Consider the following 25,890-nt stretch of genomic DNA (forward strand, 5'->3'; position numbering starts at 1 on the left):
TTTTATTCTGAGGTAGTGTCTGTCTTTGTCACTGAGGTGGGTTTCCTGTATGCAACAAAATGGTGGGTCCTGTTTGTGTACCCAGTCTGATAGGCTATGTCTTTTTATTGGGGAATTGAGTCCATTGATATTAATAGATATTAAGGAAAAATAATTGTTGCTTCCTGTTATTTTTGTTGTTAGAGTTGGAATTCTGTTCATGTGGCTATCTTCTTTTACTTTCATTGGAAGATTACATTTTTGCTTTTTTAAGAGATGTAGTTCCCCTCCTTGTGTTGGAGTTTTCCACTTATTACCCTTTGAAGAGCTGGATTTGTGGAAATATATTGTGTGAATTTGGTTTTGTCATGGAAAACTTTGGTTTCTCCATCTATGGTGATTGAGAGTTTTGCTAGGTATAGTAGCCTGGGCTGGCATTTGTGTTCTCTTAGGGTCTGTATGACACCTGCCCAGGATCTTCTAGTTTTCATAGTCTCTGGTGAGAAGTCTGGTGTAATTCTGATAGGCCTGCCTTTATATGTTACTTTGAAAGACCCCCAGAACTGGGGAGATCCTTACTCAAGTCTTGGGATGACGCGACCACCCAATGACTCATGAGAGACCGAACTTGCTGAAATCACATGAGGTTTATTTGGGATAGGCCAGTACCAGGGTTGATCTCGTGACCATGCTGGCCAGAGTTCGACCCCGAATACAAGAAGTGAGGGGTATTTAAGGGAAAAACCACAAGCTGGGGGCGGGGAGAGGGTTACCAAGGAAACATAACATAAAAACAGTGGAAAATTTTAGAGGGACCCAACCCAAGGTATTCAGTTAGGGAAGGGAACATATTCATTCTAGGAATGTAATCTTCATCTATCAGTCGACAGGGTGGAGAATCTCATAAACCAGTAGACCTTCATTCCTAGTTCCGTCCTCATTGTGGATCATTCAGGAGGAGCAGGTATCAGGAACCAGAGCCCTGAGGCTCTGAGTTAGCCAAGTTCCTAGAACTGGCTGCTCCACATTTTTGGTTTGTTACATTTTTACTAATACATTACTTTTCGTTAATATGCTTTTTCCCAAATTTCTAAGTCTCCCAGTCTTTCAACTTGACCTTTTTCCTTTACTACTTTTAGTATTCTTTCTTTGTTTTGTGCATTTGGTGTTTTGACTATTATGTGGTGGGAGGAATTTTTTTTCTGGTCCAGTCTATTTGGAGTTCTATAGGCTTCTTGTATGTTCATGGGTATCTCTTTCTTTAGGTTAGGGAAGATTTCTTGTATAATTTTGTTGAAGATATTTACTGGCCCTTTAAGTTGGAGGTCTTCACTCTCTTCCTATTATCTGTAGGTTTGGTGTTCTCATTGTATCCTGGATTTCCTAGATGTTTTGGGTCAGGAACTTTTTGCATTTTTTATTTTGACTGTTGTGTCAATGTTTTCTATGGTATCTTCTGCACCTGAGATTCTCTCTTCTCTCTCTTGTATTCTGTTGGTGATTCTTGCATCTATGTTTCCTGATTTCTTTCCTAAGATTTCTAACTCCAGAGTTGTCTCTCTCTGTGATTTCTTAACGGTTTCTACTTCCATTTTTAGGTCCTAGATGGTTTTGCTCAATTCTTTCACCTGTTTGTTTGTGTTTTCCTGTAATTCCTTAAGGGATTTTTGTGTTTCCTCTTTAAGGGCTTCTACTTATTTACTTGTGATCTCCTGCAATTCTTTAAGGGATTTTTTTATTTCCTCTTTAAGGGGCTTGTACATCTTTACCTGTGCTCTCCTGTATTTCTTTAAGAGAGTTATTCATGTCCTTCTTAAATTTCTCTAGCACCATCATGAGATATGATTTTAGATCCAAATCTTGCTTTTCCGGCGTTTTGGGATATCCAGGGCTTGCTGTGGCGGGAGTACTAGGTTCTGATGAAGCCAAGTAGCCTTGTTTCTGTTGGTAAGATTCTTGCGTTTGCCTTTCACCATCTGTTGATCTCTGGTATTAGATATTCTTGCTGTCTCTGACTAGAGCTTATTCCTCCTGTGGGTCTGTAAGCTGGTGTCAGCACTTCTGGAAGACCAGCTCTCCTCTGGTAAAACCCGGGAATAGATGGGTGTGGATCAATTGTCAGTCCTGAGTCCTGGGGTCAGAGCACACCCTGTAGACAGGATCTCCACTTTCGGGAAAGGTGCAAAGAGGGCTGTGGATCTGTTGTCCCTCCTAGGTGTGGCCTGAGGTAGAAAGGATCCTGACCAGGCTGCCCTGCCACTTATGAGGCTTGTGCCTCCCGGCTGGTCCTGCCTTAGAAAGTCACCAGAGAGAGAATGGTGAATCTCACCCAAGTCCCTGGGTTAAAGCACTTGGTGAAGGCAGGCTCTTCACTTACAGGGAAGGGGCAGAGAAGGCTGCACCTTTCATTTTCAAATGAGAGTCCAATTTATACTCCCCCACCCCTCACTTGCTTCCATAAAGAACACAGCTCAGTGTCCCTCTAAAGACCCAGCAGGAAGTCATGCATGTCAAACTGCCAGAAAATGGCTATGCTAAGGGAAAGTAATTCCAACTGTTGGTCACTGAAAGCACCACAGCCCCTGAGTTACAGCTTCACTCCCAAGCCTCAGCCACACTGAGTTAGCAACTTCCGGGATGAAGGACTGGAGCTCTTAGCATGCTTTTTTGAAGCAATGACAAGGTCAAAACAAGAGAAGCACAAAGATGCATGCAGTGGAGAGTTCTCTCAGTAGTGTGGATTTGACAGCAGGCTGAGTAGGGCAGAGCTGGTCTCTGGACTTCCACAGGTCCCAGCCCTCCTATCTCCAGGTGCTGGTGATCTGCAGTGATGGCTCTGCCCTCGGAGTTCTGCTCTCTTGACTACACCATGCTCCCCCAACTTTGTTATGTTTCAGCCACCAATCAGCATATCTGGTGATGTAGTCATTTTGTTTATGGTTTACCCCTCTCCCTAATGAGCAAAAGCTTGAAAGGGGCAGAATTATTTTTGTTGTTCTTCATCGAGATTGTTCATATTCCCAATGCCCAGACAACATCTGGCACATGAAAGGCCCTTGAAGGCTCATTGGGGGGCCACAAGAGGACAATGTTTGTGGTGTATGCACTGCTAATCAAGTTCATGGGTATCAAGGTGACTTCTATCTCTTCCTAGGGTTTAAAGCAGCAAGTAAATAAACCTTGTTCCTTTTAAGATGAATCAATTCCATATCTGGAAAGACACCGAGGAGATGGAGTGAGTCTATGCTGACACCAGCCTGAGTTGTTGACAACAGATGCCCCTGTTAGTAACACATTTACTATGCACACTCCAGCATCCCCATCCACCCAGCCCATCTGTTTCAATCACCTCTGGACACATGTCACCAAGTATCCTCATCATTGATTGAGCACTCATCCTCATGAGCATTAGGCTAGACTTTTTAAAAGAAGAAGCTAGAAAACATTTTTTTTTCCTTGAAATCTTACCCTGAACCCATCTTTCTACTACAACATTAGCTGTGCTCTTAGGGGGGAGAGTCAAGTTTGCTGGCATGGGAAGAGACTCAAGTCATGGTAGAATGGGTGAATTAGGGAAGGGTGGAACTCATGGATATATGGTTCTGGTCTGAGCCAGTGGTCAACAGGGGAAGCAAACCTGGATGCTGACTGGTGTGTGGGGAGAGCAGGAATGTGAGGACATAAGGTAACTCCGTTTGCTCCTTCATACGCCCAGGCCTCAGATATGAGCCTAGATTGTGGGTCAGAGTCTAAACCAGTCTGTCAGAGTGGAACAGTTCTCATCGGCCTCCAGTGTCAATCATTGTCTTCCAAGTGGAAATATTCTTGCTATCTGCCCTGAAACCCTCTCACTGCCTCTCACTGGGGGTCTTCTTATGACACACATCTACATTCTCCAGTGTGTAAGCTGGCTGTCACAGACCCCACTACCCACTTGAACATAGATTCAAACTAAAAAGGTCACCCCCTCCCTGTTGCTAATGCTGGCTTAAGTAACACGCCAATTAAAGAGCTAAACAACTAACTTCACTAAAATAGACAGTCAATGGGCAGGGAACACAGGAAACCTACCAATAGGAAACAAGAGGCCCCTTAGTTTGTGAGAGAGTAAATGTGAGGCCCCTGTCTTCTGTGCACAACTTCTGACCAACCAATAACTTCAAGGTGATCTGATTTTCAAATTTGCATAATGAGGGAGAAAGATGACAGGAAGGCAATCAACACGCCTCATGGGACTTTATCATCAGATTAGAAGTCTTGACCAGAGGAATAAAACTGGGATCCCCACAATACCCGTGAAGTGGCTGCTACATACATACGAGTGTGGAGAGCTGCAGCCTAAGGAAAGGACTCAAGGAGGCCACTGCGCTCTGGCATGAAAAGAACAGTGCTGCTGGCTGGCCATCACCAGCTCTAAGACTGTTGCCTCTCTCCCTGCCCAGAAATCTCTTTCCAGAGCCTTACCGTTCTTCTGTCCCTCCACAGACTTTATCTCCCCCAAAAGGCGGATGCTCTCTGCAGTCAACAAATATGGAATCTTGTCCTCCAGGCATGGCATGACCACTGTGATCTTGAAACCAGAGTGGGTGCAGCTGATTACCCCCACACCTCCCTAAGACTGGAGCCACTTGATAGAACAGGAGGTGAGGGGTGAAACTCCCCCTCAAGCTAGGTAAGTGTAAATAGCTATAAGGGTGAGGCTCTTCCTGGAGCTGCTCCAGAAGCTACCCGAGAAGCTGCCTGCACTCCTGTAAGCAACCGCAGTGAAATCAACGGTTAACAAAACTAAATAAACCTGAGCAGAGCTCTGGCTTTAGTCTGCCATCACATCTGCTCTGTCAGCTGCCACTCCTTCCCATCTAAGTTCCTCCTTGTTGTTTTACCAGACCACACACTCACACACACACACACACACACACACTCACACACACACACACACACACACACGCACACGCACACGCACACGCACACGCACACACACACACACACACACTTCCTTATGTTCCTTCTAATTTAAAGATGGGTTCCCTGGACATCTCGTGGTTCCTCCTGACTTCTGCTGACCCTCACTCTTACCTCAAGCCCTCCCTGGCACCACCTTATCCTCACCCTTGCTGATCTCTCACTGTGGGCATTTCCCCAGGGGAAGGAACAGAACACCTGTTCATGAGCCTGCCCTGGTAGAATCGACTTCCATGTGCATCCCATCTACTGAATATATCTAGCACCAGAATAGGCTCCTGCCTAGATGGTACTCAGCAAGCACGTGCTGAGGTGACCAGATCAATCAACTGAAGAAATATTGCCTGGGAAACCTGCATCTGACTTCTCACCATGAGCTGGGCTTCAATAAGCCCTGAGCATAGGAACAACTTTGTCTTGATTCCTGAAATGAAGCAGCTGACTATGGGACTAGACATGCTGATTTGAGTGCTTTAAAATAACACAATTACATGCCTGCAGCTATTATTTAAGTGGTGTCATTGGTGTGACTTCACACCCATGGGTGAGGTTCCTTTTGCATTTATATAAAATTTGCATAGGCATAGACACACACACACACACACACACACACACACACACACACACACACGTGCTCTCTACTCCTTGTGCTCCTGATCAGATAGACTGCCTGGGTCTGGTGGGTTGGGTCACTGAATTTAATTTCTAAGACCTTACCATGCCTTGTACCCTTTCTATGCCTTCTAAAAAAAGCAGCAGCTCACTGGAGCATGCATTCCAACTTCAAGCCTTTTGACTGGAGCTCATGCAAGCTGGCTGGATTTCAGCCATCATGTCACTGCTGGCCCTGGTGCTGAGGCAGGACCAACCACCACTCAATGCAAGAAGGCAGAACCACCTGCTGGCTGGAAGTTGAGAGCATGGAAAACAGACTTAGAGAAATACCTGGGTCATGTGGCTATGGCGGTGTTGTAGGGTAGGGTGGCATTGGGGTGAGGTGATGAAACTATCCACAATTCTTTCTACTCCCCCCGTTCCTCAAACTTCAGTGCCAACAGTATCATGGTTACTTCAATATCCCTAAGAAAGGGGAGTGTCCTCTTAAGAGTGGAACTACAATCAAATTATGTCCTGGTCACCACCAACTGCCAGGCTGTCTCCGGGCAAAGTGAATATGCTGCCTTGGGTATATCTCTTCCTAAGTGAGAGCTGCTGACAGGCATCTACTGTGAGAGAGATGCAGAAGCATTTGGGAGAATCAGTTAATTCCACTTAAGCTGTCTCTCTATTGCTTACCATATGGGGCTAAATCAATTGCCAGGGAGGAAGTTCAGATACAGGGCGTGCAGGCTGAAATGAGGAGCAAACACACCCATGTCGCCTATTCACAATCAGCTTTGTATCACACTATCCCATAAAAGGGCATTCTTTTCAACAGAGTTTTTAATCAAAACAATCTGGCATTCTAATCTATCCATAAGTAAAGATGATGCCCTTAATACTGACTATAAATTATGATGTCTTCAAGTCCTTCATTCTCCTTAAAACAGTCTTAGCTCTGGAAGAATATAGGAAAGGCCTACATTCCTGTCTAAATGCTATTATTAGTAGTTTTTGAAAACTACTAATCCTATTCACAGACTGAGAAAAGATAAGAGGGTAGGGGACCTGGGCTATGTGTTGGGGTGCTGCAACTGAGACTGCCAAGGACCCATGCCTGGCAGCTGCTGAGCAGGACAGGCTCCACCAGAACAGGCCTCTCCCACAACTAGGCAAGTGCCCTTCTGCTAAAAAGGAAGTAACTTCCTTCCTTCTCCAAATTAGTTTTTCATTTCACTTTCTCCAAGAGACCTGAGGTGATGTTAGACGAATTATATTGGGACCCCCTCCTTAAAACCTTCAAGTGGCTCTCCATCTAATTCACAGTAAAACCTAAGGCCCTTTCAGAGGCTTTCTACATTATGGCTGCGATACTTCTAAACCTTCAATCCCCCTCCATTCAATCAAAACACTTCCCCATGTTCCTAAGAACGTGTGTGTGTGTGTGTGTGTGTGTGTGTGTGTGTATGTGTGTGTGTGTGTTTGTGACAAAGGGAGTGGAGACTGATCTGTGTCATCCCATCAGAATACGGTTCTATAAGACCCTGCCTGGTTACTTCACTGCCGTTTCCTGGTACATAAAATGGCACCTGTTACACAAGAGGTAGGTTCTCTGGCTCTCTCCTTCAAAAGCTAAGTGGAGGAATGGCATTTAGTATAAAAAGAATTAACTGTTTCTATAAAGACAGGGAGAGAAATATAGCAGAAGGGAAAAAGAACCTGTCACTGAGTTTTGCCAAAAATTGGTAACAAAACATGCTAGGTGACATGAAATTTAACAAGCACCCAGGATGAGAATGAATGTCCAAGAACCAGCAAAGTGACACCACACTAGGTCAAGTGGTCATTTGTTTGCATAATCTTTTCTCAATTGATGAGGGAGTCCTGAGCCCCTCCATGCTCTGTGAAGTTCCCGGGAAAGGGGACATGTCAGTCTTGCCTGCAGTAGTTTAAAATCATACAACTAAAAATAAAACAGAATAATAAAATAAAATCATACAACTATCATGCAAAGCAAAATGCTAGTGTCAATCAGAACCACACTGGTTGGGCACATAGACACTCGGGATCAACAGAGTCAGGAAGCTATCCTAAAGGATGCTGGGGAAGAGGGTATTGAGATGTGCAAGAGGATGCTGTGTTCCAGGGAGAACTGCAGTCACTGAGACAGAACAAGAAATGACCAGCCCCTTGTTGTGTGAGAAGAAGAGAAGGTGACTCTGTAGTGCTCCCCACAGAGTGAGTCTGGTTTCTGTGGGAAGGCAGGATGGGGATTAAGATAGGAGAGAAGGGCTCAGAATCCTGGCCTCAAACATCAGGGTTTCATTCCTCCTCAACTGTGGGTTTCAGTCTATGAATGTTTACTAAAAGCCCATGTGTAGAGGGAAAAGCTAGCACAAAGTCCCACAGGAAATGGAGAACACTCCAAAGAACAGTGGCCAGTGCATCTCAGATGCTCATGCCTTGGAAGGCTGAATGGGGTGTTCCCCTGCATCCCAGACAGTTCTCTCAACACCAGTAGATGTTCTGTGCTCTCAAGGTCCCTGCTCCAAGGTCACTCCACTACAACGGATGAAGTTAGAATTTAGCTCAAGAAGTTGATCCAACACCTGTGCCCTTCAAACTCTCTGGACAACATGCCCAGACAAGAGAAATTATAATCAGGATAACCAGTTATTTTGTGAACTAAAAATCAGGGCACTCCTGCTGACAAAAAAAAATTTTGATCTACTTCTGATTACAAGTGACAGTCAGAGATGGCATTTGGATGCCAAAGTCATAGGATTTCTAGGACATTCCATGGACATGAAGAAACAGGAGGTCTGAAATTGGGTCTGCCCTACAAAACCTAAGCCAGATCTTGAAAAGAAAAACACATAAACCATAAGCAACAATTCCAAGGTAGGACAGTACAGGTACTGTAGGAGGACCATCTGACCTCAGCCAGTCAGGGAAAGCTTCCCAGGAAGCGAGTAATGATCAGGAACCCAAAGCTGTAGTGGCAAAAATGAAGGAAGAAGAGACAGTCTTTGTGAAAGAGTTCTGAGATCAGAAGAAATGGCATTCACCACCAGAGCAGAAAGAGCCCCACATGGAGGGACAGTCACAGAGGAGAGGAAGGAGTATGAGCTGAAGATGATGGCAGGAGGGACAACTGCTAGCTGGATCAATCCTGAGCTGGGAGCACATGGCAATGCACATGGACAGAAGGAAAGAATGTATCCGGTCAGAGGTAAAGGTCAACTGGCAGTGCTGGGGTGTGAGGGAGACAGCTAGGGGCAGCCTGAGCACACAGAGTACGCTGGTGTTAGAAGCTGGGACCATTATCCATACCATCAAGTCAGGAGAGACTAAGGGTGGGAATAAAGGAAGGGAGGGGAGATTGAGAGAGAAGGAGGGAGGGAGGAAGGGATGAAGGGAGAGAGGGAAAGGGTAAGGGAGGGAGGGAGGAGGAGGGAGGGTGCAGAAGGTAGGTGAGAAGGGAAGTCAGCATGCAGGAAGGGAAGTCCAGAGGTATAAGAGGACATGACAAGGACACCAGAGGACTGGGTCACATCTGGGCAGATAAAAATGACCTTGACCTTGAACATGTGGCTAGCTTCCCCCGGCCTGAACTCACCTGCACAGACCTGACATGGCTGCAGTAATCCACGTGTCTCAGGAAGTACCACAGAATAACTTAACACTCAGACCATGCACACCGGGAGTGTCACCCCAGGCAAAGCACACACTCCTGCTTCCTCCTGCAGCAGAATATGAAACCAATGTCCCTAAACCATCATTCCCATCTTAGTTTATAAATTATGCTAATAAGAGCCTGTAAACAACATGAATAATGAAATAAAAGACATGAACTTCATTTGATAAAATATTCATTAAAGGTTTAATTAAATAGGGGGAGAGACTCGGATTTCTGCACGAAGGAGATCCCTATGGGTCTAAAGAATTAAAGACTCGCACATCTGTTGCCAGTCAGAAATTGTGATTTAGCTGTGACACTGAGCAAATGCAAACGTGTGTGGAGCGGCTAGAAAAATCAAAGCTCTTCTCAAAAAGAAAATGAAAGTGAAAAATATTAATTAGGACCTTTTCTCTCACTCGCTGAACTTAAAGATCACTATGTTCCCCTCCAACAAAAAAGATCAGAAATCTGCTCACCTCAAATAAACTCTTAAGAGTGACTTCGTTTTCTGAGCTTTCAGACTGGCTCCTCATCTGTAATACTTCAAAAACTAAAAAGTGTATTAAAAAAAAAAATCTGGTCACATGTGAGTTTCAACACCTCACATGTGGGGTGGATCTTGCCTGCCAGCCTCTGTATCCGGCTATCAGATGGCTTCACAAATCCAGTTTCTTGCTGTAGCCCCGTGAAGAACTCCCCCTCCCCCAATTTTGCAGAGAATCCAAATCAAGCAGATGCATCCTTGGTTACAATTATGGGCACATCTACCCAGCTATTAGGCCCCCAGCCCTAGGCTGGAAGCGAGCAAGCGGGCTTGTTCTGAGTCACTCTTCTCTTCTGGGAGCGGCGACTTCAAGTTCTCAGTGAACACTGAACAGTGAGTCAGAGAAGCAAGTCTGTCCCTGTGTTTTCCGGTGCCTCACGGAGGGGTTTTTATGAAACCCAAAAGAGTAGGCCTTTCTGAGCAGTATTGGGAGAAATCACAGCCCTTCCCCCGGCCTGCCCAAGCTTCCTTTTTATATACAATCAGTTGCCTTTATAGCAATAAGGGTCATAAAAATGCATGTACCTTATAACTGAAGAAATGCCTCTGGGAACTTATCCAAAGAATTAATCCCCAATTTGAGAACACTGTGAATCTGCTGCAGAACTATTCCTTCTTACAAAGAGTGTGCTGCAAGAAGCTAATTAAGTAAATTGGGGTACAGCTTGGTGGGATGCGCATGGCTTTAAGTCAGTGTGGCGAGAGAGGCATGCCCACAACTCCCTCACCCACTCACTGTTCACTAGCTGCCCAGACACAATATTGATTTGTCACCCTACTTACTGACAGGATTTCCCTTTGCCATTACAGGATCTTGGCTGAGACTCGAGGGACAGTCTTCATTAAACAAACACAAACATAGTTGTATCTCTCAAAGCATTGGCTCCGATCTGGGTTTGCTTTGTTTGTTTGTTTTTTTTTAACTGCCTTCCCAGTATGGTGGAGAACACAGAATGTGGTAGCCTGGTTCATGTCTACTGTTTTGTTTCCATATTCACTTACGGCAATGAGTCTGAAAACGGAGCTTGTCACCACCTGGCACTTTACAGGCATCCCAAACTCAGTGTATCCTACAGAGTCTACAGTCCTCTCACCTTCTTCACACTAGCCCTCTCTTCAAGGGGCTTGATGGTGGTGGACAGCTCTTAGTCAGAACTTGAAGACAGAGTCAGGTGAATCTCTGTGAGTTCAAAGCCAGACAGAGCTGCACAGTGAGAGTCTGACCCAGAACAAAGTAAGTTAATCATTAGTGTTAGTTTTACATGACTCCCTGGATAGTCTCCAGTCCTTCTAAATATTGTTTGTGGTCCACAATGATTTTAAGACGGGGAGCATTAACTTTGGTATTTTTAAATAATATTCTCTTCTCACTGGAAACAATATAGAGTGTTAGAAAAAGCAGGTAAGGAACTATTACCTCAGAGAAAAATAAGGAAAACCAGAGACTAGACAAAGAGTGGGTGGCCCAGGACTAAGAGCTGTTTGGTTTTTCAAGGAAGTGCACAGAGAGAGAGAGAGAGAGAGAGAGAGAGAGAGAGAGAGAAAGAGAGAGAGGAGAGAGAGAGAGAGAGACCACACCACACAGGGAAATTCCAGTGGGAAATCCTTCTCGTTGCATGAAGTAATTCCCTTAGCCACCACACTTTGTGGTGAGATTGATTCCCAGCCTACAAGGAGCTCGTGCCTATATCAACAAGGTGTCTAGCCTGTCACCAGAATCCTCAGGAGAGTTCCAGTGTTCTCAAGAGAACACTTTCTGGCCCTATGACACATAGACCCTGCGCACAATTTGGAACCTATTTTGTTCCTGAACCATAGCTCGAACTACTTAAACCAAACAAGGAAGAAAATAAAAGGTGTGAAAAGAAACAGATTTCTAGAGGTTCAGACCCTAGGTGGGTGCTCTGCTCTGGCCTACACCTGCGGTGTTAATAGGGCACCACAGGCTTCTCACCACGTGCTCATAAGAGCTCCAGTTTCCTCCACTAGGGATCAAGGGTAAAGCAGAGAGCATGTATCCCTCATAGGGAAACCGCCAAGGTCAAGTGGAGTGGGTTGTTATAAAAGCACTTGGGCAAGGAATAGTCCTGCCACTAAAAGGGCTGTCACTGCCCCCGCCCCATGAGGCCTTCCCACTGTAGAATGGTCATTAGCAGGTGCCCTCCGGGAAGGCTCAGCCCCCATCCAGCAGTAAACAGCTCCCCATACAAGGAAGGACTAGGCCTTCATGCTCTCCCCGGCTCCTTGCTCAAGTCAGGTGTTCAGTTCACAAGACACCAGTTATGTTGGGAAGTAGAATTACAAAGCAGGCTTTGATAAAGCCACGCTGAAAATAGGTCAGCTTGGCTTCAAGTTCCAAGCCTGGCCCCAACCCAGTCTGTTTTGATGTTTCTTCCTGTCAAAAAAAAAAAAAAAATTAAGACAATAACAATTCTTCTGGCATGAGGACTGTAAGTGGGCCAGCCATATCTGCTTGGAAGCAAATCCAAGTTATACAGGGTTAGCCAGATCCCTAGTCTCACTCCCTGGCTCCCCAAAGGGGAGGTCCCTCTGGGCAGGCATGAAGTCCTGTCTCACCAGGGTTGTCAGCCCTGTGTTTCACCTTTCCTGTTTCTATTAATTAAACTTGATTTATGAAGCAAGCCTTTCACCAGCAGTCTAGGTGTGATTTGACAAAGGCCTGTGAAGAAGGCAGCTCCGACCCACATTTAAAAAGGAATTAGGTAGCAAATTGACACATCCTTTTCTTTTAAAAAGTGTGAAGAAGGGGTGTGACTCAAGCTTTCTATTCTTCAGGAAGGCCTAGTCTTTGTCTATTGAGACATTCCAAGTTCCCATTAGTCTCCCATCAGTCTCGGGTGCTCTCTCACAACCCTGCTCCTCCAAACTAGAACCAACAAACTCTATAATAGAGTCGTTGAGGTGAGTGACAGGCAGGAGGCAGGTGTGCTTCTTTTAAGCCTCTCATTAAGGGAACCCACCCAGGACCAGAAGTTATTGGCCAAGAATATTGAGGAGAGATCTTTCTCATGCTTCAAGGAGCTCCTGGCTTAGCTGGCAAACCAAATGCCAACACAAGCATGGGAAGGCAAGCAAAGGTTAGCTCCCCCTGAGCAGGGGCTGGCAAGCCTTTTTTCTTCTGACTGCTGCCTTGGGGCTTCTAGGAATACCATGGCAGGAACAGGTGTATAAGGAGCAGTGTAAAGGGCTTCTAAAGCAACAAGATGGTAAGGTGGAAACATGGACCAGGGTGGGAGCTTTAGAAAACAACAAGAAAATGGAAGCTACCCCGGAAGGAACGCAGCAAAAACAACCATCCGACCACCTAGCTTTCCTGGCCCTGCCCCCATGCCACACACATCTCCAAGTTTCTTATGACACCTATCACCTTGTATTAGTTACAGCTGCCGGTGTCCATTGCCTCTTAGCTACAAAAAAAAAAAACAAAAAAAAAAACTTGCTGAGGCTAGCATGTGTTCTCTCTCCCTCTCAGTGCACTGACTAAACCACCAAGGAGCTATCAAGTGAATGGGAATTGCCCAGAGGGACAGAATAGTGATACACTGGGGTACCCAGGTACCGCCTGAGTTAGGCCTGTAGAAAGAAAGCAGTTCAGGTGCACTTGGAGGTGCCAGCCAGCCAGCTCCAGTCTCAGATTGCCAGCGGGATGTGCCAAGGTTTATCCCTGCACTAAAGTGAAGGAGTCAAGGTAAGGACAGGTAGACAGACAGCAAGACTGATGGAAACAGTCTTGGGCTCCCAAAACAAGTGAACTGATTGAAAAACTCTGCTCTGCTGCACTGTGTTCCTTTTTATTCTTTAAACAAAGATCAAGATTAAGTCTCCAAGACATAACACCGTCCACAGAAGTTAAACATCAGTGACGGCTTCCGACTGAGCAAAAATTCCCCCAGTGACCTTCACATGGTTCAGGAGTTGTTAAGTCGGCTGGTAAGGTTATCTACACCTGCCTTCTTTACCCAAGGTTCTAAGAGCATCTTCTTTTGAGAGTAACAGAGACACTGGAAAGCAGAGGGAAATGGCAAAGACAGCCAGAGACACACGTGCACCGCTTGCAGAGTCTCAGACCACTTCATACCCACTGCAACCTGCGAACCCTGCTCAATAGTCTGTTCAAAAAATAAATCAAATAAAATAAATCAACAAACAAACAAAACAACCTGCCATATGCTCAGACCTGCCAGGACAGTGGAACAAACAGGCTGTAGTCGGAGGGGAGGAGGAGGTCAGGAGGTGAAGTTGCCTTCAGAGAATACCTCAGGCTGAGCCTGAGTTTCCTTCTTAACTGCTCATCTCGTGCTTGTTCCTCAGTCTGCAAACATCCATGTGTTCTATTTCTAATCACATGTTCTAAGTCAAACTCAAATACCCTCCCTTCTGAGCTCTTCCCCAGTCGCCATGAGGATCCTGTTCGCTTCTGTGTCACCAGAGACTGGTGGGTTATCTGGACATAAGTCCGCTTTCTCTCTAGGCCAGGATTGTCCAATATGGCTAGCTCTTCCGTGGAAGAGCCTAACTGAGCCGAGTTACATGAAATGCTTGCTAACATGCAAAGCATTAATAACACGGCTTGGTAAGAGAAGCATAGGCAAATATGGAGGACGTAAAGGAAGACCCTTCTACAGGAAGGACCCCTCTCTAGTTCATGTAAAAGGCAAAGTAAAACAAGAGACATGACAGGACAATCACAGCGCATCATGGGAGGATGCAGGCCAGCCAAGACCAGAATGCTAAGTAGGGCTGCAGAGCCTGAGCACACAGCACCAGAGGCCTCAGATAGGAGCTGACCCAGAAATCCACATAGACTGTGAGAGCAGCAGAAGGGTCCAGAAGCCAGCTGCTTCAAGACATCCAGATGTTATTCCTACTTCCAGCAGCAGCCACCATGAACCCTGAGATGCGGGTAAACTGAACCAAGCTTCATTTGGCCTCTTCTATGAAAACCCCAGCCTATGAGGCATTTCTGGTACATGGGCTGAACTCACTGACAGGGGCAGAGGAAGAGAGAAGACAAGGCTTAGAGGTACAGTTTTACTACTGCCCAACCCTTGGACATTGGGTTTGTTTCTCTCCATGTCTTAATGGCCTGTATTTAAATTAGATACAACTTAGTATCTTTCCAGCTTTGACATTAAAGAAAGGCATGGGATATTTAGCACTTGTCCTGTCTCAGACTACTCATGACCCCAAGCAGGTGACAGAGGCAATGTCAAAGGGAGACTTTCTAGTTGGCAATTAACTTTGGAACATAAGATACAAAATAACTGTTAAGAGAAAGAAACAATTTCAGCAGTGTGTGATATGTGTGTGTGAACTTGCCTGGAGAATGTAAATTAGATAGAAGGTTACTCTTGTTTACTTCAGGGCTACCTTCTGTGTACAAGTATCAAGAGTATACTGTGATCTCCAAGTTTTCTATATTGACAATATAGCTTTATTACATATGTTATGTGTGTATTTATCTAGGTAAAGTGCCTACTTTCCAGGAGATTGGGGAAGGTATGTCTGTTTGCCACATCAAGTTACACAGGTCTCATCACATTTTGACTACAAGAGAAGGCACTCATTGTGTGAGGAGCTCAACCTGTCCCAAGAATTCCAGTGCCCCACACCCCGTATAAGCTATCTTTGAGGGAGACAGGGCAGCAATCAGTGGTACAGCTGGACAGCAGGATTCTTCTGGGCTAAGACAGGATACCTGGCCTCTCTCCTAGGTACGACTGGTCCCCGTGATTGGTCGGGCAGCCAGACCTGTCTTCCCCAACTCCTGCTCAGTGGGCTTTACCCCCTCTCCTAGCACTACCTAACTTCACTGCCATGTGCCAACCACTATGTTGAACATATATATCAAACACACCTCTGAGAAGATGCTGAGGAGAAAGGGTGGAATTGAGACAAAGAATGAACACCTACCACAGCGTGCAAAAGCAGGAGCATCTCATGTGTGCACTCATCCACTGAACAAATATGAAGTACTGCACCCATGCCAAGCACTGTACTAAGTCAAGTAAATCAACACTGAGTCAAATACACAGAGCCTGCCTCTCCTCAGTCCCTACTGCCAAAACCAGCCAAGTGAAGTCCCGAGGGCAGTCTAGTACAAAGCTGCCTTTGGCCAGGAGGAAATCCCAGCTCACATGACAGTGAACGCTCTTCCTCTAATCAGGTAGAGGGTTTTTCAAATGCACATTTACTTAATTGCCCAAACAAATTCATATTTTGTAGACAGCAATGGGAAGGCACAAATGAGGTGGCCAAGTATGAATGAAGCACTTTTTCTATTCCCAGAGTCACACTGCAGCAATATTGATAACTCAGTGCTGAGCACCACTGGAGCCCCACTGTCAGAACAACACTGTAGCAGTGTAGAGCTTGCACTGTCTACTGAGAAGCGATAATGTATCAATACTGGAAACTGTTCCAAGTGCAGTCAGTGGAAGAATAGTGTAGCAGCACTAAGCCTCTGTACCGAGCACCAAGTACAAAGCACTCACTGTCTGTGGAAGTGCAGTATCCGGGTAAAATCAGACACAAGTCTATCATTGAGGACAAATGAAAAAAACATGGGCTCATGTGACTATTCACTTGTTAACTTCATGGGCTTCCCATTAATCACAGTTTTCATTCCTTCACAATCCCTTCCAATGAAAAAGTCAGTTTTAGAGCATGGCATATATGGATGCTACTAAATTCTTCATTCATAAGAGGCTGTGCAAAGCAGAGAAAGCCACACTGGTGATAGCTGGCGGGCGGCATCATGAGAACAAGTGAGCCATGTGGTCTGTATGCTCTATACCTGTCTGAAGTCATCTTCATGGTTACAGTAGCACCCTTTCTGTCCTCATTCTAAGCTTTGATCTGGTTCCTTCTGCCCATCTTGGCTTGCTTAGTCTCAGGATAGCCCCAGCATCACTTGTCATGTGGGGCCTTACTGCCTTGCCTCCACCTTGTATCCTTACAGACAAGGAGCACTAGAAGAGTAAGACAAAGATCCAACAAGCCCAGGCCATCTGTCCATCCCACTTTATCAACACTCCACCTGACAAAGACAGAGCCTATGGGCAGGTGGCTGGGAACAGAGGTTAAGTCCAGGACAACCTTGATCATGCATGGGAGGTTTTGAAATCACTAAGTGAATACAGTTTTGATTATTTCTATGTCAGCAGAAAATAAATTCCCCCATGAATCTTTGTGAAAACAAACAAACAGCCACTTCTGAAACCTTGCAAAGGATATCATTTCCTAAATGCTAAGGTTTTTTGGCTCAGATGTCAAGCACGAGGCATCTTTAACTGGATGCCCTATAATAATAAGGTCTTTTAAGTAAAAGAAACCAAAATAGAGAACTACTTGGGGAGATGCTTCAAATTAATTAAGGATTGAGGAATTTGATTATGATTAGCTGAAGTTCAAGTTGCGATTTGCTGTTTTTAACATGGTTGTTCGGTCCATCTGTTTCATTCCAGAATGCTTCAGAATGTCTTTTCTGGTTATTTTACATTTGTTGAATAAGCCTGCCAATGTCAGCTTTAGCTTACTGTTGAGAGTAAAAATATTAAGACAGCCTTCTAAACTGCAGTTTGGAAAACCAGCATTCTCCATGGAAGTCACCTACTGCCCTGGCACAGAAAGCAACTCTTAACCAGCCCTTTTGGCCAAGCCTCAAGCCAACTCTGGCCCCCCTTCCTTAGCCTGTGCACATTGCCTGGAGATCAGGCTGGTCATAGCTTTGACATGGCACTCCATAGTGCACCATCAATAGTCTGGGATTTACAAGGTGGCAAGAGCAAGAAGCCTAGAATGAGGCCCCAGGTAACTAGACACATACCTGTCTCATCTTCCCTGGTGAAGAAGCCACTAACAATCACAGCACTACATGCTAATGCTGCCATTCCAGCATCTCCACCACATGGCTTCCCAAACCACACACAGGCAACTGCCAAGCCCCAGAAACGCACATCATCATACAGATTCATCCTTCATCATCACATCTTGATGCTGCCTTCAGGTCCTCCACCAGCAAGGAGCACAAAGACTTCCTGTCTCCATAAGGCCCCGTAAGACTCTCACCAGATACTCTTTTAGGTTGTTTCTCTACCAGAGCAAGGAACAGTGGCAGGCACAAAGCTTGGCTTAATGGGAACATCAAGAGTGAATGAATCCACTCCACCTCCCTCACCTCTGCTCAGCCACTACTTTCTTCCATCCCATCTTGTACCCTACAGCCTAGAAAACTCCGCCCATCTCAGATGTCACATTCTTTTTTGGGGGGGGGTGGGGGGGATCGGATATTTTCTTTATTTACATTTCAAATGTTTTCCCCTTTCCAGGTCTCCCCTTTGGAAATTCCCTACCCCACCCTCCATCCCCCTGCCTCTATAAGGGTGTTCCCACACCTACCCACTCCCATACTCTTGCCCTGGCATTCCCCTACACTGGGGCATCAAACATCCTCAGCCCAAGGGCCTCCCTCCCATTGATGTCCAAAAAGGCCATCCTCTGCCACATATATGGAACTTGAGAATATCATCCTGAGTGAGGTGACTCAGTCACAAAGGAACACACACGGTATGTACTCACTGATAAGTGGATATTAGCCCAAGAGTTCAGAATACCCAAAATTCAATTCACAGATGCCATATTCTTGATGCCTTCTAGTGGAAGGCAGGCGCTGCGCTGCACATCTGGGTCTTACTTCCCATACTCAGCCTCACACTGCAGTTGACCCACCACCCTTGAATGCTGGGCTGTAGACATCCTAGGACAGGGGCTTCTCTCTGTACTTTTCCACTCCCTCGCAGAAATACAGGCTATTTAGAATACAGATTCTCCTAAGTCACTTTGATAGATAATAAAAGCAAATAAAGCCAAGGCTTCTCCTGCTGTTTTCTCCTCACTTAAAAGGGATATTTTCAAAGCATATAAAGAGTCAAGTCAAATTCAAAGCTTATAAATATAGAATATGATTCCCTATTGCTTTTTCAAAAATTTATATATATATATATCATATATATATGATATATATATATATGTAAACATGCTAAGTAAAGAAATAAATGATAGGAATTTCAGAGGGAGTGGGAATTAGGGGTAGGGGTGAGGTTTCAGGTCAGGAGAGGGGCTGGTAGGGAGGAAGAAATTGTGATGTAAATACAGTACACATATATAAAACAACATTTTCAATTTTAAGAAATTCAAACTTATGAAAATAGTGTTTTGGAACTGGTGAGATGGCTCAGCAGTTACAGGTGTGAGCTGTTCATACCTACTGACATGAGTTTGATCCCCAGAAGTCCCTAAAGGTGGAGAAGAGAATTGACTCCTCAAAGTTGTCCTCTGAGTGCTGTACGTGCTCCATATCATGCCAGTTCCACACACACACACACACACACACACACACACACACATATCCGTACACCCCTGCTTTAAGAGGTAAGGCTGCGCTGGTGGAAGTAGGGTATGTGGAGCAGGTCATAGAGTTATAGCCTGACCCTGCTTCCAGCCTGACTCATCTGCTTCCTGGTCCACTGAGCTTTGAGGAGTGCCAGTGCTGGGCTCCTCCGCCATGAGCTCTATCATACCTTCTCCACTATGATGTTGCCTGTTCTCCAAGTGCAAGCCAAAATAAATCCTTTCTCCTTTAGGTTGCTTCTCCGTTATTTGGTCACAGTAATAAGAAAAGTAATGGATACAAATAGCAATGCTAGAATCTATGCTTTAAAGGAACGCCATGGGAACCACTTGGAGAGATTGCTTTCTTTGATTCTTTGTATCTAGTTCCGCCATTATGGAAATTAGTGTGGAGGTTCTATGACAAACTAAAAATAGCTAGACATAGTGACAAATGCCTTTAGTCCTATTACTTAGGAGGCAGAGGCAGGTAGATCTCTGTGAGTTAATGCCATTCATTACTACAAAGTGAGACGCTGTCTCAAAAACAACAAGCAAAACTAACAACGCATCTATCAACAACCCAATGTATCAGTCCTGGGTATTTACTCAAAGGGCTCCAAGTCGACATATCACAGAGACACCTTCCCACTAATGTTCACCATCACACTACTCATAATGGCTAGCCTAGGTGTCAGCCACAGAGGAGTGGGTAAAGCAAACAGGTGCAGAACATTTACACAATAGGGTTTTTCCCCCCTCAGACATTAAAAAAAAAAAAAAGAACATTTGCAGGAAGATGGATGTAATCAGAGATAATCATATTACATGAAGTCAGTTTCTGAAAGACATGTTTCCTCATTTGTAGTTCTTATATTTTACATATACATAAAGTATGTATGCAAATGTATGCAAATGTGACAAGAAAGTGGAGGCAAAACTAGGAGAACAAAGAAGAATGGAGAGAGTAGGGGAGACTAAAGGGGAACAGAGAGATGGGGTGGGCCTGGTTTGGATCTTTATCAAAAATCCAATACTGAGAACAATGAACATACACAAATGGAAAAAGAACTGAAATAAATTATAAGTAACTACAACGACACTAATTAGAGAGCAAGAGACAGAAAGAGAAAAAAGAGGTGTATGGGCTTCGTTTCATAGGTGGTACATGCCTTTAATCCTGGTACTCAGAAGGCAGAGGCAGATGGATTTCTGTGAGTTTAAGGTCATCCTGGTCTACATAAACAGTTCCAGGGTAGCCAAAACTATGTAGTGAGACCATGTCTCAAGAAATCACACACACACACACACACACACACACACACACACACACGGCATGCACACATTGTACACAGTCTCTGGGTGCACTTTGATCACAGTCATCTATTCATTTGAACATTTGCAGTGTCCACTGGGCCTAGCACTACCCAACAAACTGGATATCCTGCAGATAAGAACAGAATTTACTGCTTGTCCTCAAAGAACTCTCATTCATTCCAGTGTGGAAGCCTGACAACAGATAATGTAAAAAAGTAAATATTCCACACACTAAATGGGATAATGGGGGAGTGGGGTGGAGAGATAAAACAGGTGGTGTGATGTAGGGGGGCAGAGTACACAATTTTAGATAAAGATCCAAAGATGGCATCCTTTGGAAGGTCACTACATGAAGGTCAAAAGAAAATGAAAGCCAGTCAGGGAGAAACCACAATTAGAAAAATGGAAAAGTTTTTAGACAGAAGGCTCAGCAAGTCCAGAGGCCCTGGGGCAGAGCAAGTCTGGCATGTGTGAGGAATAGCAAGAAGACAGCGTGGCCAGAGTGGAATACAGAGCAGACACAAGGCTGAGTCACACCCATGAGCAAGTCAGCCATAGGCCCTTCTCCAACAGAAAGTAGAGCAGAAAATAACCAAACCAGTGAGCAAATAATAATTAAATAAGGTTATGAAGAAAAGAGAAAGAGAGCCAGGTGTGGTGGTACAGCCTTGTGATGCCAGCATTTGAAGATGGAGGCAGGAAGATCAAGAGTTCAAGGCCATTCTCAGGTATGAAGGAAATTGAAGGCCAGCCTGAGCTATGTGAGATCCTTTCAGAAACATGAGCTCTAGGGAGAGGATGAGGAAGAGGGGACTAGAGGGAGAGAAAACAGAGAAGACAAGCAGCAATTAGAGGAGGACAAGTTGTGCTCTAGAATGTTCTATCAAACAGAAAAGCTGGGGACCATCTTGATCATCACATTGGCCACATTGTCTCCTAATTAGATTTTCACTATCTTACGCAGAGATACAAATCAGGGTGTCGGGAAGAAGCAAGATTAACGTCCCACTTAGGATTCATGGACAATTCATACACACGCCAGGACTGTGATTCTGTGACTATCATCTTGGGAACAGGACAATCACAGTCCTTCTTTTTCCAGTCTCCCTTCCTCCCCCTCAGCCTCCCTGCCAACAGAAAAGGCTTCATGACATCAAAAATAGCCTGGTGAGACTGAGACACTCCTGGCTGCTTCAAGGAACCATCAGTTCCTATAGTGTCCAAGCGGACAGTGCAGGAAGCTGAGCAAGCTGGTGAACAGCCAGGCACTGCAGCCACAGCATGCTCTGTCCCTGCTGTTTCGCCTTTTGCTTCTCCTCCATATCATCAGGACAACCACATCACCGGGAAGTCAGACACAGGGGAGTCAATCACACAAACACTTCCCTACCACACAGTCAGTCTGAGTTCCGTGTCCTGCTTCCCAGCTTCAGAATACCCTGACTCACTGGCTCTGACCCAGAGCACAGCATCCCTACTCACAAGAGATGATTTCTGGATGAGAAGCTCCAAGACAGTTGATGAACTTGCTCTGGTCCTCCAAGGAAAATACAGACTGGGGAGGGAGCCACATACATCTCTCTGGCGGGACAGTCTGATTAATTAAGACACAGGTCACTGTGGGGCCCATTTGTCTATACCCAGCTCCAATCTTGCTTTGCTAAGGAAGGGAGTATTTCAGCCTCTGTTCATCTCAGATGCTCTGAAACTCATTCAACTCATCCTGTTCATTCCACGTGCCATACACCACACAGGGCCATCTCCAAGCCTGCTTTCCTCCCTACATCCTACATAAATGTTTCCATATATTGTTTCAACAGCTCTGCTCAATGACCCAAGACAGAAACCTCTCCTTCCTCCTTCCCCCAAATTGGCACAATCAATAAACAATTATGAATGTGGCTATGGAAGCCAAATATTAATAGTAAGGCTATGAAGACAGAAAATTCCTTAAGATCCTTCTTAGCCTCTTTTGAGTGTATCTTTAGTAGTGTTACCCATATTCCCATAGCTATACCTCATCATCCTTCAGGCAGAACAGGCTAAGGACAACTAACTGAGCTATTTCTAAATGCTTATTCTATGCTTGTGAATTACAATCAGAATTCACAGACACTCATTTTCGAAAAAGTCTTCCTTATAAGATGAGTCCTTCTCACTAATTAGGAGGTTCAGCTCCTTAGAACACTCCATTCCAAACATTCCAGTTAAGGAAATTGTACTGAAAGGAAATCCTTGAACTTTGTAGCAAAACACATTCCTGAAAGAAAAGGAATCTGTGAGGTGAAACACAAATCCAGTCACGCTTTTACCACAGAAACAATGTTGCATTAGTGAACTCTGCGCTTAAAGGCCAACTACCAACAGTTTAAAGAATTATAAACTTTAATTGAAAGATTTTCAAAATGTGGGCAGGGGAGATGGTTCAGTGGGTGAAGTGCTTGCTGTATAGTATGAAGACCAAAGTTTGGCTCTCCAGATCCCACATAAAAGCTGGAGCCAGAGCAGGAATCCTGGTACCTGGGAAGCTGAGACAAGGCACTCTTGGAGCAAGCTGCCAGCCACAGTGGCTAAAACAGTAATCTTCAGGTTCAACCAAGAGACCCTCCTTGATATAAGGAGTGAGCATCCATCAAGAATAACATTTGATGTATCATGGGTCTAAACACACATGTATAGACATATCCATGTTCCTAATTGTGTGCACCTACACACATGCAAATACACACTACACTTGTCTTGGTTAGGATTTCTACTGCTATGATGAAACACCCTAACTGAAGAAACTTAGGGAGAAAAAGGATTATTTGGCTTACACATCCGTATCATTGTTCATCAGTGAAGGAAGCCAGGGCAGGAATTTTAAAAGGGCAGGAACCTGAGGCAGGAGCTGAAGCAGCAACCATGGAGAAGTACTGCCTACTGACTGGCTTAGCCTGCCTTGCTCAAAAACAAGGGCCATCATCTCAGGGATGGTACCACCCACAATGTGCTGGGCCCTCCCTCACCAATCACTAATTTAAAAATGTCCTACAGACTTTCCTGTAGCCCAATCTTATGAAGACATTTTCTTTTTTCTTTCTTTCTTTCTTTTTTTTTCCGAGACAGGGTTTCTCTGTGTAGCTCTGGCTGTCCTGGAATTCACTCTGTAGACCAGGCTGGCCTTGAACTCAGAAATCCGCCTGCCTCTGCCTCCCAAGTGCTGGGATTAAAGGTGTGTGCCACCCCCCCCCCCATGAAGGCATTTTCTTAATTGAGGTTCCCTCTCCTTAAATGATTTTAGCCATGTCGAGCAAAACTACCCAGCACAATACTAAACACACACTCATAATCATAAAGACATTCAAAATGCAAGGAATCCTAAAGGTCACCCTTGACAGCCATGGTAGTTAATAGCAAGCACCTGTTATATGTCACTGAGGCTGCATAGGCTCGTACACCCAGCACTCAGTCTCTCCCAATGGCCCAACCAAGCAAATATTTCACTTGAAAAATGAGGAAAACTAAGGACTTTGGCTGCTACATTTTGACAAAGGCACTGCAGCTATTTAATAGCTGAACAAGAATTTAAACTTAGAGGTCTTTGGCTCTAAAGCCAAAGATTTTCCTGCCCCCAACAGCAACCTCCTGAATCAATCATAAAGAAAACTTAATACTATAGACAACAAAAAAAGGTCTGGTATCAATTAAACATAGATATAGAGAACTATTGCTTTATCTATCTAGTGAATTTATTAAGAAATTGGCTGAGACAGAGGCCATCCGTGAAAGGCTAAAATGCTTTGGAAGTAGGAACAGTTGAGACTGGCCATCCAAACAGTGAATTGATAAATTATTAGTGCCTTCACTGTAATTCACTGCCTAAATCATTCATTCTACAAAAGTACCTATTAAGAGCCTACTATGTGTTACAGACACAGCACTCATTAGAGACTTTCCTGTAAAGGTCACATTGGTCTGTCACATTCTCCAGACAGTCAGTGCCAACATGAGCTCAGAAAGAGAGGATGCTGGGCGGGCAAGATAGGCCACACCACTCCAAAAGCAGAAGGATTCATGATCCCAAGCTGATGGTGGCTTCTAGATAGATCTGAAGCCCAAATACGTGAGATCACTGACAGCAGGCAGACTGGCAGGTATCAACACTCTGAAGATGCTGTGCCTGAGCACCTGGGCAGGGCAGAGGCCCAGAAGAGATCTAGGAATCAGCCTGAGAATGACCATCAGGAATTGGGCATCCTGGGAGACAGGAAGAGATCACAGACAGCGGGCGTTGGGTGTGGCAAAAATGTAAAACACAGCCGAGGGATGGATTTAACACAAGTGGGGCCTGAAGAATCTCTACTGGTCTGAGCAACACAAAGATCTCAGGTAACATAAATGAGAGCTGCATTCTCAGAGCAGTGGGTACAGAAGCCCGATCACGATCCTGAGGAGGAAGGGAGTATACATAAAAGTCTACTGAAGGACTTTGCCCGGAGAGGACAGAAAGGAGGGTGTATCCAGTGGCTTAAAGGGGCTAATGAAGAGTTTGTTACTGAAATGGAAGAAACAATAATGGCATGTTTCTGTGCCGTCTCAGCAGATCCATATAAAATAATGGTTAAACAAAAGCCAGCAAGACACAGGAGAACTGCACTGACATGCATTTTGACAGGCAAGACTGGATCAACCTGGCATGTAATGGACAAAGACAGCTAGAGGCACAGTCAGCTGTGAGCATGGGCAACTAGCTACACTGACAACTAGGGACATGGAGAGCTAGTAGCAAGGACAGCTAGGGACAAGGGGAGCAGGAGCAAGCACAGCTGGGGGCAAGGATGAATAGGGGCATAGGCACCTAAGGTCTGTGGGTGTCTAGAGGCAGGGGTATCTAGAAGCCTGTTTACTCTTCCACATTACCAGGGGAGGCTGCAGCACTGTGGAAGGAAATGCAGGTAGAGGGTGATGAGGATAAAGAGGGTGAAGAAGAAGAGGGTGAAGAGGGTGATGAGGGTGATGAGAGTAAAGACGATGAGGATGATGATGAAGGGGAAGCCAACTGGGAGCTGCTTCATTTGTGGTGGTGTCCGCTTTCTCATGAAATGTGAAGCAAGACTGTCAACTAACAGCACAGAGGAGGTGTTGGAGGATTCAGGAAGGAAGAGAACATAAGAACCATTGTCTAGAACTGAGTAAATGTAGTAGGCAGTAAACTCTTGCTAGAAGTTGGAGACTGTTTTAAAGAACACCAGCAGTCTTAGCTGGCTGTCTAGGGAGCGGGCAGGGACCTGAGAGGATAAAGAGTTAACATATACTCTGGCTTCTCTTCAGAAAGATTTCCGTGGAGAGGAACAATTCTGAGTCTTAAACCAATTTTTTGAGGCCTTGCTTACATAAGGCTGTAAAACAAAAA

The 25,890-nt window shown here is 45.0% G+C and overlaps 1 protein-coding gene, 1 long non-coding RNA gene and 1 pseudogene across 12 annotated transcripts in view; 2 read left to right on the forward strand and 1 right to left on the reverse strand.

Moving 5' to 3' along the window:
- The window catches only part of Cacna1d (calcium voltage-gated channel subunit alpha1 D), a 445,956-nt gene that overhangs the window by 209,414 nt on the left and 210,652 nt on the right, over positions 1-25,890 (reverse strand). The gene's annotated exons all lie outside the window — the stretch shown is intronic.
- On the forward strand, positions 9,979-10,734 carry LOC116084340. The gene is made up of 2 exons (XR_004116081.1): positions 9,979-10,100; positions 10,578-10,734. It is a non-coding gene; the product is annotated as an uncharacterized LOC116084340 (long non-coding RNA).
- On the forward strand, positions 25,789-25,878 carry LOC116085576 (annotated as a pseudogene).

The sequence above is a fragment of the Mastomys coucha genome, unplaced genomic scaffold, assembly GCF_008632895.1.
Source record: "Mastomys coucha isolate ucsf_1 unplaced genomic scaffold, UCSF_Mcou_1 pScaffold9, whole genome shotgun sequence".
Lineage (NCBI taxonomy): Eukaryota > Metazoa > Chordata > Mammalia > Rodentia > Muridae > Mastomys > Mastomys coucha.